The sequence below is a fragment of the Hyla sarda genome, chromosome 9, assembly GCF_029499605.1.
Source record: "Hyla sarda isolate aHylSar1 chromosome 9, aHylSar1.hap1, whole genome shotgun sequence".
Lineage (NCBI taxonomy): Eukaryota > Metazoa > Chordata > Amphibia > Anura > Hylidae > Hyla > Hyla sarda.
Genome location: NC_079197.1, coordinates 164724361 through 164738689, shown reverse-complemented (window position 1 = coordinate 164738689; position 14329 = coordinate 164724361). Strand labels below are relative to the sequence as shown.

Below are 14329 nucleotides of genomic sequence, written 5' to 3'. Positions count from 1 at the left end.
ACTGAAGTACTAGTTTCTGTAGTTGTAAGAGATAAAGTACTTGTTTGAGACGTTTGTGTTGTTTCATCACTGGTACTTGTCCCCTCAGAAGTAGTTAAAGCTGCAGTTGATGTTGTTTCTTGACCGGTGGATACTGTACTGGTAAATTCACTAGGAGTTGTAATGGACATTACAGATGTATCTGTTTCAGTACTTGCAGTGGATGCCATTGATGTTTCAACCAATGTTGTAATGGTAGTGAAATCAGTGGATGTAGTCTCACTAGTAACAAGGTCATTTGTACTTCCTGTAGTGATTTAAGGAGGTTTTATTACTGCAGGGGTAAATTCAACAAATCCATCAGTAAAATCTAATTCTTAGAGACTTTTTGTGCAGACATTACTACTAGCGACAAACACCGACAGGTATCACAACAGCTTCAAAGAGTCATAAAGGTGGTTCCTGATCATGGAAGAACCTCAAAGGTGACTGGACTTTCCACTTGGCCCAGCGAGGGAGTAGCGTTTGCATTGCTTGAACCTTCTATTTTAGTGGAGAACGGTCTAAAAAGGGGACTCCAGTTTGTATATACTTATTCCCTATCCAGTGGATGGGGGATAAGTGTCTGATCACAGAGGGTCCTACCACTGGGACCTCTGGCGGCACCCCGTCTCACTAGCGATCTCCAGCTGACTCACCTCCCTGAGCGCTCCAGACCACATCTTCCAAGATGAACTGGTCTTGGTGGTGATGGGTCAATCACCAGCTGCAGTGATGTCCCGCCTCAGCCGGTTATTGGCAGAGTGGGCCGTCACTCCCGAAACCAGTTTGTCTCAGAAGGTAGTGATAAGGGAAACCATTTTTACAAATTGTAGTTCCCTTATAATGGGGTATCTGTGAAAGAACCTTTTACCTCTTCCCACCTCCTAAAGTTAACAGGAACCTGTCACTAGTTTTATGCTGCCCATGTCACAGGCAGCATGAAACACTCACAGGTTTTGTTACGACAACGATCCATGATTCATAGTACAGGTCACCAGGACATTCGGGTGGACTGCCGGCCCTGCCTAAAAGATCTCCCTCTAAACCAGTGGTCTCAAACTGGTACCCTCCAAATGTTGTCCGGGCATGCTGGGAGTTGCAGTTGTGCATAATCTGAAGGGCCACAGTTTGAAACCACTGCCCTAAACACAAATAGTTAGAGATCTGTCAATCAATGCTGGGAACCTGGAATGAATTGTTCAAGAGACTGTTGCTTGTATATTACATCGGTGGTCCCCAACACAGTCCTCAAGCCCATCAACATTCAGGGGTTTTTCCAGTTACTCCATTGAAATAAATCAGGGATAAATACAAATCCTGTTTGTGGTATTGAGGACTGGGATGGGACTTCTGTCTTATATGACCACTAGAAATGAGCAAATTTTTGAAAAATTTGTTTTGGTCCGAATTTATTTGCGGCGAATCACTATTAAAAACCGCTATTTCTGGCCTACTGAGACTTGTCTGGGCAGTGGAGGCCTATGACATGGTGGAGGATGAGGATGCGGAGTCGCACACTGTCACAGGACCAACGGCCAGAGAGCATGGAGGCGAAAGCGGTGTGACCTGTCCAAGTTGCTGTTGTGGCTGTGCAGGAGCCACATTTACCCAGCGGGCCGTAAAAGACAAGTATTGTCCCTGCCAGTAGTTACAGCTCCACACGTCGGCGCTGCCGTGCACTTTTGAACACACCGACAGGCTCAAGGACTGGCCCACCTTCTCTTGGACAAACTTATGCAGGGCTTGTACTGCCTTCTTCGCAAAGAAATGACGGCTTGGGACTCTCCACCTCGGCTCGGCACAAGCCATCATTTCTCTGAAAGCTGCAGAGTCCACCAGTTGGAAAAGGAAGGGACTGCAACACCAGCAACTTGGACAGGAGCACATTCAGCTTCTGCACCGTTGGACGAGTGGGCGCATCCTGTTATGACTGCCACACAGCTCTCTGTCCCTCTCTGTAATAGAACGCTGATGTGACTGGGAGGTGAATCGCTGCTGTAAAAACGCTTTTCTGTGCAACACACACACTGCTATCTGTCCCTCTCTGTAATAGAACGCTGATGTGACTGGGAGGTGAATCGCTGCTGTAAAAATGTTTTTCTGTGCAACACACACACTGCTCTCTGTCCCTCTCTTTCTCTCTACAATAAAAGACTGAAGTGACTGGCTGCAAGATGGCTGCCGATTATATAGGGCTGTGACATTCAAGGGGTGACTGGCTACTGATAGGCTGCATCCTGCATGTGATTCAGGGTCATCCTGCCTTCCCTTGTTCTCGCCTTCCCAGGATTCCTTGCCCCATGTCCTCACATGGGGATTCGCCAATTTATATGCCCTGGAGCCTGGACCACACTAAATGAAGTTTAATGAAGTGATTTGCGCGATCGAATCGCGTCGATATTCGCAGTTGTTGCAAATCGAATTTTTCCTGAAATTTGTAATGAATTCGGATTCATCAGATTCGATTTGCTCATCCCTAGTGACCACCAAGCATCTGCGCCTCTTTCATTAATAAAATTCAAACTGAGTTCTGGTTTGGGCAACTGGATTGGTTCGGCATCATATTCTTAAAGACGACGAGCTTCCTTTGTCTCCCCCTATCCCTTGGATTGTTCCGGTCATTTACATTTTTGAGACATGTAGTCTTCCCACTAGGAACAATGATATGATACAGTTACTATTCCACTGCATTGTATAAGCTCTGATAAGCACTTAAAGGGGTACTCCACCCCTAGACAGCTTATCCCTTATCCAAAGGATAGGGGATAAGATGTCTGATCGCGGGGGTCCCGCCGCTGGGGACCCCACGCAATAAAGCATGCGGCACCCACCTGTTTCTGCTCAGGAAGCGCTGAAGGGTCTGGGTCCCGACCACCGGAACGGAAGTCCGTGACATCACGACTCTGCCCCCGTGTGACGTCACGCCCCGTCCCCTCAATGCAAGTCTATGGGAGGGGGCGTGACGGCATACGGGGGCGGAGTCATGACGTCACGGACTTCCTTTCCCGTGGTCGGAACCCAGACCCTCCAGCGCTTCCGGAGCAGAAACAGGTGGGTGCCGCACGCTATATTGCGGGGGTCCCCAGCGTCGGGACCCCCGCGATCAGACATCTTATCCTTTTGATAGGGGATAAGATGTCTAGGGGTGGAGTACCCATTTAAGCCATGTCCGCTTCGTGCTGGAAACCCCGTGATCAGACATCTTATTCCCTACACTTTGGATAGGGGATAAAATGTCTAAGGGAGGAGTACCCCTTTAAGGTGGAATTTTGGTGGAAGGTCAGCTCGGAACATTTCTGGTGGACATTCTGTAAATCGCGGGCACCAGCATTTGGATTTCAGCAGCAGCTGTGTGCACCGTGCAGCAGAATCCCATGGAAAACAATGGGACTCTGCTGCAACGGAATTTCCGAGCAAATGTTTTTTTCACCGGATTCTGCTGGGAAATTCCCTCGTGTGAACACGGCCATAGGGGTGTTTTTAACCAGAAGACTGTTTCCAACTTCAACCAGCAAAAATGTAAATGCAGTTCTGGTGTAGAAAATACCTACAACAATACAATACACTACAATTACATAATTTATTTGCAATATTGATTATTACCGTATATAGGTTATAAAGAGATATAGGGAAGTATTTATCGTTGTGTTTACATGGCATTTTTATATATTTTTGCACAAACAGCAATATGTGCAAACTTTTTGCGTCTTTTTCTTGAAAAGTTTTGCGCAATCCCACTCTTGACTTGAGCGCACATTGAAATTCACTTATATCTACACTATTTATGAACTATTCTTGTTTGTTTTTTTATGTTTTAATGTTTTACTCATATAACTTTTTTTTTTATCTTTCCATCCGCTGTGTGTTGAAACCATCGTATGTTGAGGGATCCGTGCAATGTAAAGTATAGGACAGTGGTCTACAACCTGCGGACCTCCAGATGTTGCAAAACTACAACACCCAGCATGCCCGGACAGCCAACGGCTGTCCGGGCATGCTGGGAGTTGTAGTTTTGCAACATCTGGAGGTCCGCAGGTTGAAGACCACTGGTATTGAAGGTTATACTCACGTGTCCCCGCTGCCCTGGATGTAGGGCTGAGCGGTATACCGGTTCATACCGGATACCGTTTATTTTTTTTGTCGCACGATATCAGTTTTTGCCCATACCGGCAAACCGCCGGGCCCCTCCCCCCACCCCTAAATGAATTACTTGTGGCGGAGCCGCGGGATGTGCAGGAGCGGGAGCCGCTGAGCTCACGTGCGGTACACATCCCCGCTCCCCCTGCAGCTGCCGCTTGTTCTCAGTGATCAGAGCCCGGGGAAAGCGCAGAAACTTCATCCCCTGGCTCTGATCTTTCCCTCAGCCCCGACCCTGCTCCCTGCTCAGCCCCCCTCTCCCCTTCCTGCAGGCTATTTGTTTATCATGCCCGTCCCCAGGCGCGGGCTCTGCAGGACCTCCTTCCCCCTGCAAGCACTAAATGTGACAGGCAGGCACAGGACATCTGATCTTCCTCCCCGCTCTGTTCTCTGATCCCCGAGCAGGGACGGGGATCAGAAGCTCTGCCGCCCCCGTACATTCAGCGCTTGCAGGAGGAGAAGGCTCTGCTGATCCTTACATTCCCATCCCTGCTCGGGGATCAGAGAACGGAGCGGGGGACGAAGATCAAAAGCGCTGCGTCTGCACATTCAGCGCTTGCAGGGTGGAGACAGCTCTGCAGCGGCCGCAGCTGGGGACCGGGATTATAGGCTGTGCAGCGGAGAAAATGTAAGTGAATAGCCGTCAGTGCGCCCATGGGGGAAATCAGGATAGCGCTGCGGCTGACAGTTAACCCCTTCTCCGCCATGGGGGCCGTGCGCACAGTCCCCATGGTGGGGAAGGGGTTAACTGCTGCGCTTATACACTGTTTCCCCCATGGTATCACGGTAATACCGTGATACCGCCATAACTTGAAAAAATACCGTGATATACATATTAGGTCATACCGCCCAGCACTACCTGGATGTCGTCTTCCATCGCTGTCGCCGCGTCCATGGGGTGTCCCCGACGCTCCGGCAAGGCCTCTGCTTCCCCGGCATCCTCGCTTTCCGTCGCCGCCATCACGTCGCTACGCACGCCGCTCCTATTGGATGACGGGACGGCGTGCGCGGCGACGTGATGACGACGATGGAGAGCGCCGACGATGCAGAGGATCCCGAAGAGGACGCGCCGGAGCCCCGAGGACAGGTAAGTGATCGTCAGTGGACAACACGGGGCACCGTAAAACGGCTATCCGGGGGCAGCTGAAGCAGTCTGCGCTGTTGGATAGCCGTTTATGCGATGGCCCCGACATACAAAAGCATCGTATGTTGATGCTGCCTTCAACATGTGATGGCCTCTGAGAGTGACCGTATGGGGAAATGATCGTATGTCGGGGCCATCGTAGGTCGGGGGGTCACTGTATTGTATTTTAACCAGGGCTCAAACCCTGCAGGAACACAAGGGAAGGGCATTCCTGCAGGACCGCCCCTTGAATTACACTTACCCTCCCTTTGGACTTATCTCACTTCCCTCCCTGCACACAGAGCATAGCAGCTGCAGCAGAGAACAGAAGGGAGCACCTCCTCCCCCTACCTGGCCTTCTAGATGCTGGAGGTGTAGGACCTGTGATGATGTCATCATCACATGTTGGGGGCGGAGCTCAGCTGTGCAGGATAGGAGAGATGGTGGCCGAAGGACCTGTGGGTGACATAGAGGAGGCGGGGCTGAGCTGGAGTGGAGGTCACATGTTTCCTGTACAGTCACTGCTGATGTGTGTGGAGATCTCTGCTCCTCAGGGTCACCCCAGTAGTAACATAATTACAGTACATGAGGAGGAGGTATGTTACAGTGTGTTATCAGTGTGTCACCCTAGTAGTAAGCTAATTACATAAGGAGGAGTTTTGTTACACTGTGTCACCTCAGTCACAAGGTAATTACATGAGGAGGAGGTTTGTTACAGTGTGTCACCCCAGTAGTAAGGTAATTATATGAGGAGGAGGTTTGTTACAGTGTGTCATCCCAGTAGTAAGGAGATTACATGTGGAGGAGGTTTGTTACAGTGTGTCACCACAGAAGTAAAGAAATTATATGAGGAGGAGGTTTGTTACAGTGTGTCACCCCAGTAGTAAGGAGATTACATGGGGAGTAGGTTTGTTACAGTGTGTCACCCCAGTATTAAGGTGATTACATGAGGAGGAGGAGGTTTGTTACAGTGTGTCACCCCAGTAGTAAGGTACTTTCATGAGGAGGAGGTTTGGTACAGTGTGTCACCTCAATAGTAAGGAAATCACATGAGAAGGAGGTTTGTTACAGTGTGTCACCTCAGTAGTAAGGAGAGTACATGAGGAGGAGGAGATTTGTTACAGTGTGTCACCCCAGTCGTAAGGAGATTACATGAGGAGGAGGTTTGTTACAGTGTGTCACCCCAGTAGTAAGGAAATCACATAAGAAGGAGGTTTGTTACTGTGTGTCACCCCAGTAGTAAGGTGATTATATGGAGAGGTTTGTTACAGTGTGTCACCCAAGTAGTAAGGAGATTACATGAGGAGGAGGTTTGTTACAGTGTGTCACCCCAGTAGTAAGGTAATTACATGAGGAGGAGGTTTGTTACAGTGTGTCACCCCAGAAGTAAGGTGATTACATGAGGAGGAGGTTTGTTACAGTGTGTCACCCCAGAAATAAGGAGATTACATCTGAAGGAGGTTTGTTACAGTGTGTCACCCCAGTAGTAAGGTAATTACATGAGGAGGAGGTTTGTTACAGTGTGTCACCCCAGAAATAAGGAGATTACATCTGAAGGAGGTTTGTTACAGTGTGTCACCCCAGTAGTAAGGAGATTACATGAGGAGGAGGTTTGTTACAGTGGTCACCCCAGTAGTAAGAAGATTACATGAGGAGGAGGTTTGTTACAGTGTGTCACCCCAGTAGTAAGGTGATTACATGAGGAGGAGGTTTGTTACAGTGTGTCACCCCAGAAGTAAGGAGATTACATCTGGAGGAGGTTTGTTACAGTGTGTCACCCCAGTAGTAAGGTAATTACATGAAGAGGAGGTTTGTTACAGTGTGTCACCCCAGTAGTAAGGAAATTACATGAGGAGGAGGTTTGTTACAGTGTGTCACCCCAGTAGTAAGGAGATTACATGAGGAGAAGGTTTGTTACAGTGTGTCACCCCAGTAGTAAGGAGATTACATGAGGAGGAGGGTTGTTACAGTGTGTCACCACAGTAGTAAGGTAATTACATGAGGAGGAGGTTTGTTACAGTGTGTCACCCCAGTAGTAAGGAGATTACATGAGGAGGGGGTTTGTTACAGTGTGTATCCCCAGTAGTAAGGAGATTACATGAGGAGAGGGTTTGTTACAGTGTGTCACCCCAGTAGTAAGGAGATTACATGAGGAGGAGGTTTGTTACAGTATGTCACCCCAGTAGTAAGGAGATTACATGAGGAGAGGGTTTGTTACAGTGTGTCACCCCAGTAGTAAGGAGATTACATGAGGAGGAGGTTTGTTACAGTGTGTCACCCCAGTAGTAAGAAGATTACATGAGGAGGAGGGTTGTTACAGTGTGTCACCCCAGTAGTAAGGTAATTTCATGAGGAGGAGGTTTGTTACAGTGTGTCACCCTAGTAGTAAGGAGATTACATGATGAGGAGGTTTGTTACAGTGTGTCACCCCAGTAGTAAGGAGATTACATGAGGAGGGGGGTTGTTACAGTGTGTCACCCTAGTAGTAAGGAGATTACATGATGAGGAGGTTTGTTACAGTGTGTCACCCCAGTAGTAAGGAGATTACATGAGGAGGGTGGTTGTTACAGTGTGTCACCCCAGTAGTAAGGAGATTACATGAGGAGGGGGGTTGTTACAGTGTGTCACTTCAGTAGTAAGGTAATTACATGAGGAGGATGTTTGTTACAATGTGTTATCAATGTGTGACCCCAGTAGTAAGGTAATTACATGAGGAGGAGGTTTGTTACAGTGGGTTATCAATGTGTGACCCCAGTAGTAAGGTAATTACATGAGGAGGAGGTTTGTTACAATGGGTTATCAATGTGTGACCCCAGTAGTGAAATAATTTCATGACAAGGGGGTTTGTTACAGGACGTTATCGTGATGGAAATGGCATAAGAGGTTTGTGTGTATTATCAGGGTGTTAATTCCATGAGAAGAGTTTGTTACAGTGTGTAATCTTCTGTGACAGTCACCTGGGGGCGGCCACATTAAGAATGCACTACTTAGCCCACAGTGCGCATTGCGGAATTTCTGTGACAGAGTTTCCACCGCTGAAAGAAGGATCTCAGTTATTCTTTAGGTGGAATTCGCTTGGAATATATTACAGGTTATTGGGACGGTCTATGGGGACGGCAATGTACGTGCGGTCCTAGCGCTGACTGATTGAGCCGCACTCAGAATCTCCAGACTGATTTTATCTGGCGGCAGTGTGAACCTAGCCTAATATATATATATATATATATATATATATATGTGTGTGTGTATATAAAACTTATCTGAAAGAAGGACGTGTGAATCGGCACTGGCATCACTAAAAGAATATATGTATATAAGACCGTAAACCCTAGAAAACGGCTACTGCAAGTACCGCATGTGTGGATAAGGTAGAGGAAGCTGAGATGCCTGGAGATGCTCGCGCTGTAACACAATGGCAACTGCATACGGTAAGAAAAGAAGAAAAGAAAATAACGGAGCACTCACGCGGTGACATGATGCCAAGGCTGGAGGGTGAACTTCCGACAGATTCTTCCATTAGCGGGGAGGCGGTTGATGGAACGGGGGGAGTCTCAGACGCCGGCCACGGACCGTATCACGCCCTCTGGCACTTCGTCAGGCCGTGTGTTCACACACGGCCTGACGAAGCGCCAGAGGGCGTGATACAGTCCGTGGCCGGCGTCTGAGACTCCCCCCATTCCATCAACCGCCTCCCCGCTAAGGGTGCGGTCACACGGCCGTCTGTCCCCGTTTTTTTTAATCCCCATTCATGTCAATGGGATTTTATTTTACAATCTGTTTGCACCCGTCTGCACTCATTTCCACTTTTATTTTTATTTTTTTTACAGCAGAAAAACGGCACATGCAGTATTTTTTTCTTCCATCCAAAAAACGAAAGAAAAAACGGATACAGTAAATTGAAGATTGAAGTCTATGGAAAACGGATGAGCCTTTAATGTCATCCGTTTGCATCCGTTTTTTTCAATCCGTTTTTTGATCCGTTTTTACTTTTGAGCATGCTCAGAACAAAATAAATTATTTTTTATTTGTTTATTAACTGAACAAAAACGGATACAAACAAATAACATACGTTATTGTCCATTTTTTTTAAAGTCCGTTTTTCATTTTGACGGGAGAAGAACGGAACGGGTCTAGATGGCCGGGTGAACGCAGCCTAACCGAAGAATGCGTCGGAAGTTCACCCTCCAGCCTTGGCAACATGTTACCACGTGAGTGCGCCGGTATTATCTTTTCTTCTATTATTGTATGCATATATATATATATATATAGAAGGGCGGCCAAACATATCACAGAAAACAAAACAAAGAAAACCAGAACAATCTGTAAGGAAGAGAATGAGGAGGAATATAATGACATGAAACGAGCTGCTGTACCTGCTGTAGAAGTCTGTGCACCTGGAAGACAAAGAGAGAAAAAAAAACATTATTAGCATCATAAAATTGTTTTGTCTCACTCAGGCTGGGTTCACACACTGTAAAATGAAATAGATATAAAAAGCCTCAGTTTGTTTTTAAACTAAGAATTTAACCCCTTAGTGACCAAGCCAATTTGGGCCATACTGCTCAAACCATCTTTTTCATTTTCATTGTCGCATTCTAATAGCTATAACTTTTTTTGTATATTTAATTTATGCCATTCAACGTGCAGTAAAAATAACCTTAGAATTTTATTCATTAGGTCAGCCTGATATACACGGCAGAGTTTCAGAAAATTGGGGAATTGCAGAATTTCGATGAAATTTCAAGCCCCATTGACTTTCATGGTACACGTTTACTAAAGAGATCAGCTGCATCATTACTGAGAATACAGCCTATCCATCAGTAGAGATCAGCGGTGACATCACTGAGAATACAGCCTATCCATTCACTAGAGATCAGCGGTGACATCACTGAGAATACAGTCTATCCATCACTAGAGATCAGCAGTGACATCACTGAGAATACAGCCTATCCATTCACTAGAGATAAGCGGCAACATCACTGAGAATACAGCTTATCCATCACTAGAGATCAGCAGTGACATCACTGAGAATACAGCCTATCCATTCACTAGAGATAAGCGGCAACATCACTGAGAATACAACCTATCCATTCACTAAAGATCAGCAGTGACATCACTGAGAATACAGCCTATCCATCACTAGAGATCAGCGGTGACATCACTGAGAATACAGTCTATCCATTCACTAGAGATCAGCAGTGACATCACTGAGAATACAGCCTATCCATCACTAGAGATCAGCAGTGACATCACTGAGAATACAGCCTATCCATTCACTAGAGATCAGCGGTGACATCACTGAGAATACAGCCTATCCATTCACTAGAGATCAGCGGTGACATCACTGAGAATACAGCCTATCCATTCACTAGAGATCAGCGGTGACATCACTGAGAATACAGCCTATCCATCACTAGAGATCAGCGGGGACATCACTGAGAATACAGCCTATCCATTCACTAGAGATCAGCGGTGACATCCCTTATAATACATCCTATCCATTCACTAGAGATCAGCAGCGGCATCACTGAGAATACAGCCTATCCATTCACTAGAGATCAGCGGTGACATCACTGAGAATACAGCCTATCCATCACTAGAGATCAGCAGTGACATCACTGAGAATACAGCCTATCCATCAGTAGAGATCAGCGGTGACATCCCTGAGAATACAGCTTATCCATCACTAGAGATCAGCGGTGACATCACTGAGAATACAGTCTATCCATCACTAGAGATCAGCAGTGACATCCCTGAGAATACAGTCTATCCATTCACTAGAGATCAGCGGCGACTTCACTAAGAATACAGCCTATACATTCACTAGAGATCAGCGGTGACATAACTGAGAATACAGCCTATCCATTCACTATAGATCAGCAGTGACATCACTGAGAATACAGCCTATCCATCACTAGAGATCAGCGGGGACATCACTGAGAATACAGCCTATCCATTCACTAGAGATCAGCGGTGACATCCCTGATAATACATCCTATCCATTCACTGGAGATCAGCGGTGACATCACTGAGAATACAGCCTATCCATCACTAGAGATCAGCGGTGACATCACTGAGAATACAGTCTATCCATTCACTAGAGATCATCGGTGACATCACTGACAATACAGCCTATCCATCACTAGAGATCAGCAGTGACATCACTGAGAATACAGCCTATCCATTCACTAGAGATCAGCGGTGACATCACTGAGAATACAGCTTATCCATCACTAGAGATCAGCGGTGACATCACTGAGAATACAGCCTATCCATTCACTAGAGATCAGCGGTGACATCACTGAGAATACAGCCTATCCATCACTAGAGATCAGCAGTGACATCCCTGAGAATACAGTCTATCCATTCACTAGAGATCAGCGGCGACTTCACTAAGAATACAGCCTATACATTCACTAGAGATCAGCGGTGACATAACTGAGAATACAGCCTATCCATTCACTATAGATCAGCAGTGACATCACTGAGAATACAGCCTATCCATCACTAGAGATCAGCGGGGACATCACTGAGAATACAGCCTATCCATTCACTAGAGATCAGCGGTGACATCCCTGATAATACATCCTATCCATTCACTAGAGATCAGCAGTGACATCACTGAGAATACAGCCTATCCATTCACTAGAGATCAGCGGTGACATCACTGAGAATACAGCCTATCCATCACTAGAGATCATCGGTGACATCACTGAGAATACAGCCTATCCATCACTAGAGATCAGCAGTGACATCACTGAGAATACAGCCTATCCATTCACTAGAGATCAGCGGTGACATCACTGAGAATACAGCTTATCCATCACTAGAGATCAGCGGTGACATCACTGAGAATACAGCCTATCCATTCCCTAGAGATCAGCGGTGACATCACTGAGAATACAGCCTATCCATCACTAGAGTTCAGCGGTGACATCACTGAGAATACAGCCTATCCATTCACTAGAGATCAGCGGTGACATCACTGAGAATACAGCCTATCCATTCACTAGAGATCAGCGGTGACATCACCGAGAATACAGCCTGTCCATTCACTAGAGATCAGCGGTGACATCACTGAGAATACATCCTATCCATTCACTAGAGATCAGCAGTGACATCACTGAGAATACAGCCTATCCATCACTAGAGATCAGCAGTGACATCACTGAGAATACAGCCTATCCATTCACTAGAGATCAGCGGCGACATCACTGAGAATACAGCCTATACATTCACTAGAGATCAGCGGTGACATCACTGAGAATACAGCCTATCCATTCACTAGAGATCAGCGGCGACATCACTGAGAATACAGCCTATCCATTCACTAGAGATCAGCGGCGACATACAGCGGGGTCCTGCATACGGTGGGGTCCTGTCTACAGGAACAAACTACCTACAGTGGGGTCCTACCTAGCTGGCTCCTACCTACAGTAGGGTCCTACCTACAGGGACAAACTACCTACAGTGGGGTCCTACCTACAGTGGGGTCCTACCTACAATGGGGTCCTACCTACAGGAACAAACTATCTACAATGGGGTCCTACCTACAGGAACAAACTACCTAGAGGGGATCCTATATACTGTGGGCAAACTGCCTACAGGTGGCAAACTCCATACAGGGGGTGGGGGTGGGGGGGATAGGGGATGGTCGTGTTCCCACTGTAAACGCTTTTTCTGAGGTGTGCCCCATGGTTGAGATAAAGTGGCTAAAGTCCACAAAGTGTTGACCAATGTCCACACAATTTTGCCAGGAAAATTGTAACTTTAGTTTTTCATTACAAAGAGGCCTCTGCTGCAGATGAGGGAGGATGGCGGCTGCATATATGGTCGGCACGGCAACTAATGTACAATGGAACCACAAGTCTCAGCATGTGCAGAGCTAGATGGTACATAGATGGTCCCAACCCACTCACACACAGGAAAACGCAAAGGAAGAAACTCCAGTCATTAAGTCCGTGTTTTCCAACCAGGGTGCCTTCAGCTGTTGCAAAACTACAACTCCCAGCATGCCCGGACAGCCAACGGCTGTCCGGGCATGCTGGGAGTTGTAGTTTTGCAACAGCTGGAAGCACCCGTGTTGGGAAACACTGCATTAAGTTATCTACAGTGTGAACAGGGTCTGAGCACTTCTGTCTGCAGGTAAACTTCATGCTAAAAACATGGCAGCAGGAACCCTTAGGGTAAGTTCACACTGCGGAATTCCCATGGAATTTCGCGCAGTGAACATTACCATCAGTGTGAATGGATCTTCCGCGAGACCCGTTCACACTGAGGAATTTCAGCGTCGCACACAAACAAAGAACATGTTCATTCTTTGCGCGGAAGTCCGCAAGCACTGCATGGCCGTCAATGGTGACGGCAGAGTGCCGCACGGTCCTACCGCCAAAGTATTTTTCTCGGCGGGCCGCCAAACGAAATCTTGGTTCGCGGAATTCAGCGAGCAGAGATACCGCAGTGTGAACGTACCCTTAGACTATGTTCACATGTCACTAATTCAAAATTCTGGAGTAATGTCTATTCTTTCTGCGGACTCTGCACGGAATGCACTGCTGTCTATGAGACGGCGCATTCCTGAGCGGTCCTAACGCGGACATTGCCGTGTGAGCATAGCCAAACCCTCTATCTCAGCAGGCCTGCAGATTATTGCAGGGGGAGACTTATCAAAACCCGTCCAGAGGAGAAGTTGCTGAGTTGCCCATAGCAACCAATCAGATCACTCCTTTCATTTTTCAGAGGCCTTTTCGAAAATGAAAGAAGCAATCTGATTGGTTGCTATGGGCAACTCAGCAACTTTTCCTCTGGACGGGTTTTGATAATTCGCCTCCTCTGACACAGACTGTCATGGTTTCCCTGCTGTCGGTCAGTGTGTGTGACTATAGGAAGGTGAGGTACAGCTCAGAGCCAAGCGTCTTCCTAATAATCTGCATTATACACAGTGTAAACCCCCTGCTGGACAAAATGGGTAACTGCCATCACCTATCACTGTATGTATCAGGCTGGGTTCACATTACGTTTTCCCCCTACGGTTCCCGTATACAGTTT

The 14329-nt window shown here is 47.0% G+C and overlaps 1 long non-coding RNA gene across 1 annotated transcript; it reads right to left on the bottom strand.

Annotated features, from left to right (window-relative positions):
• Nucleotides 1-24: 24 nt before the first annotated feature.
• On the bottom strand, nucleotides 25-13920 carry LOC130290433 (uncharacterized). The gene is made up of 3 exons (XR_008847600.1): nucleotides 13754-13920; nucleotides 9655-9675; nucleotides 25-286 (listed from the first exon to the last, which is right to left on the bottom strand). It is a non-coding gene; the product is annotated as an uncharacterized LOC130290433 (long non-coding RNA).
• Between the last annotated feature and the right edge of the window lie 409 nt (nucleotides 13921-14329).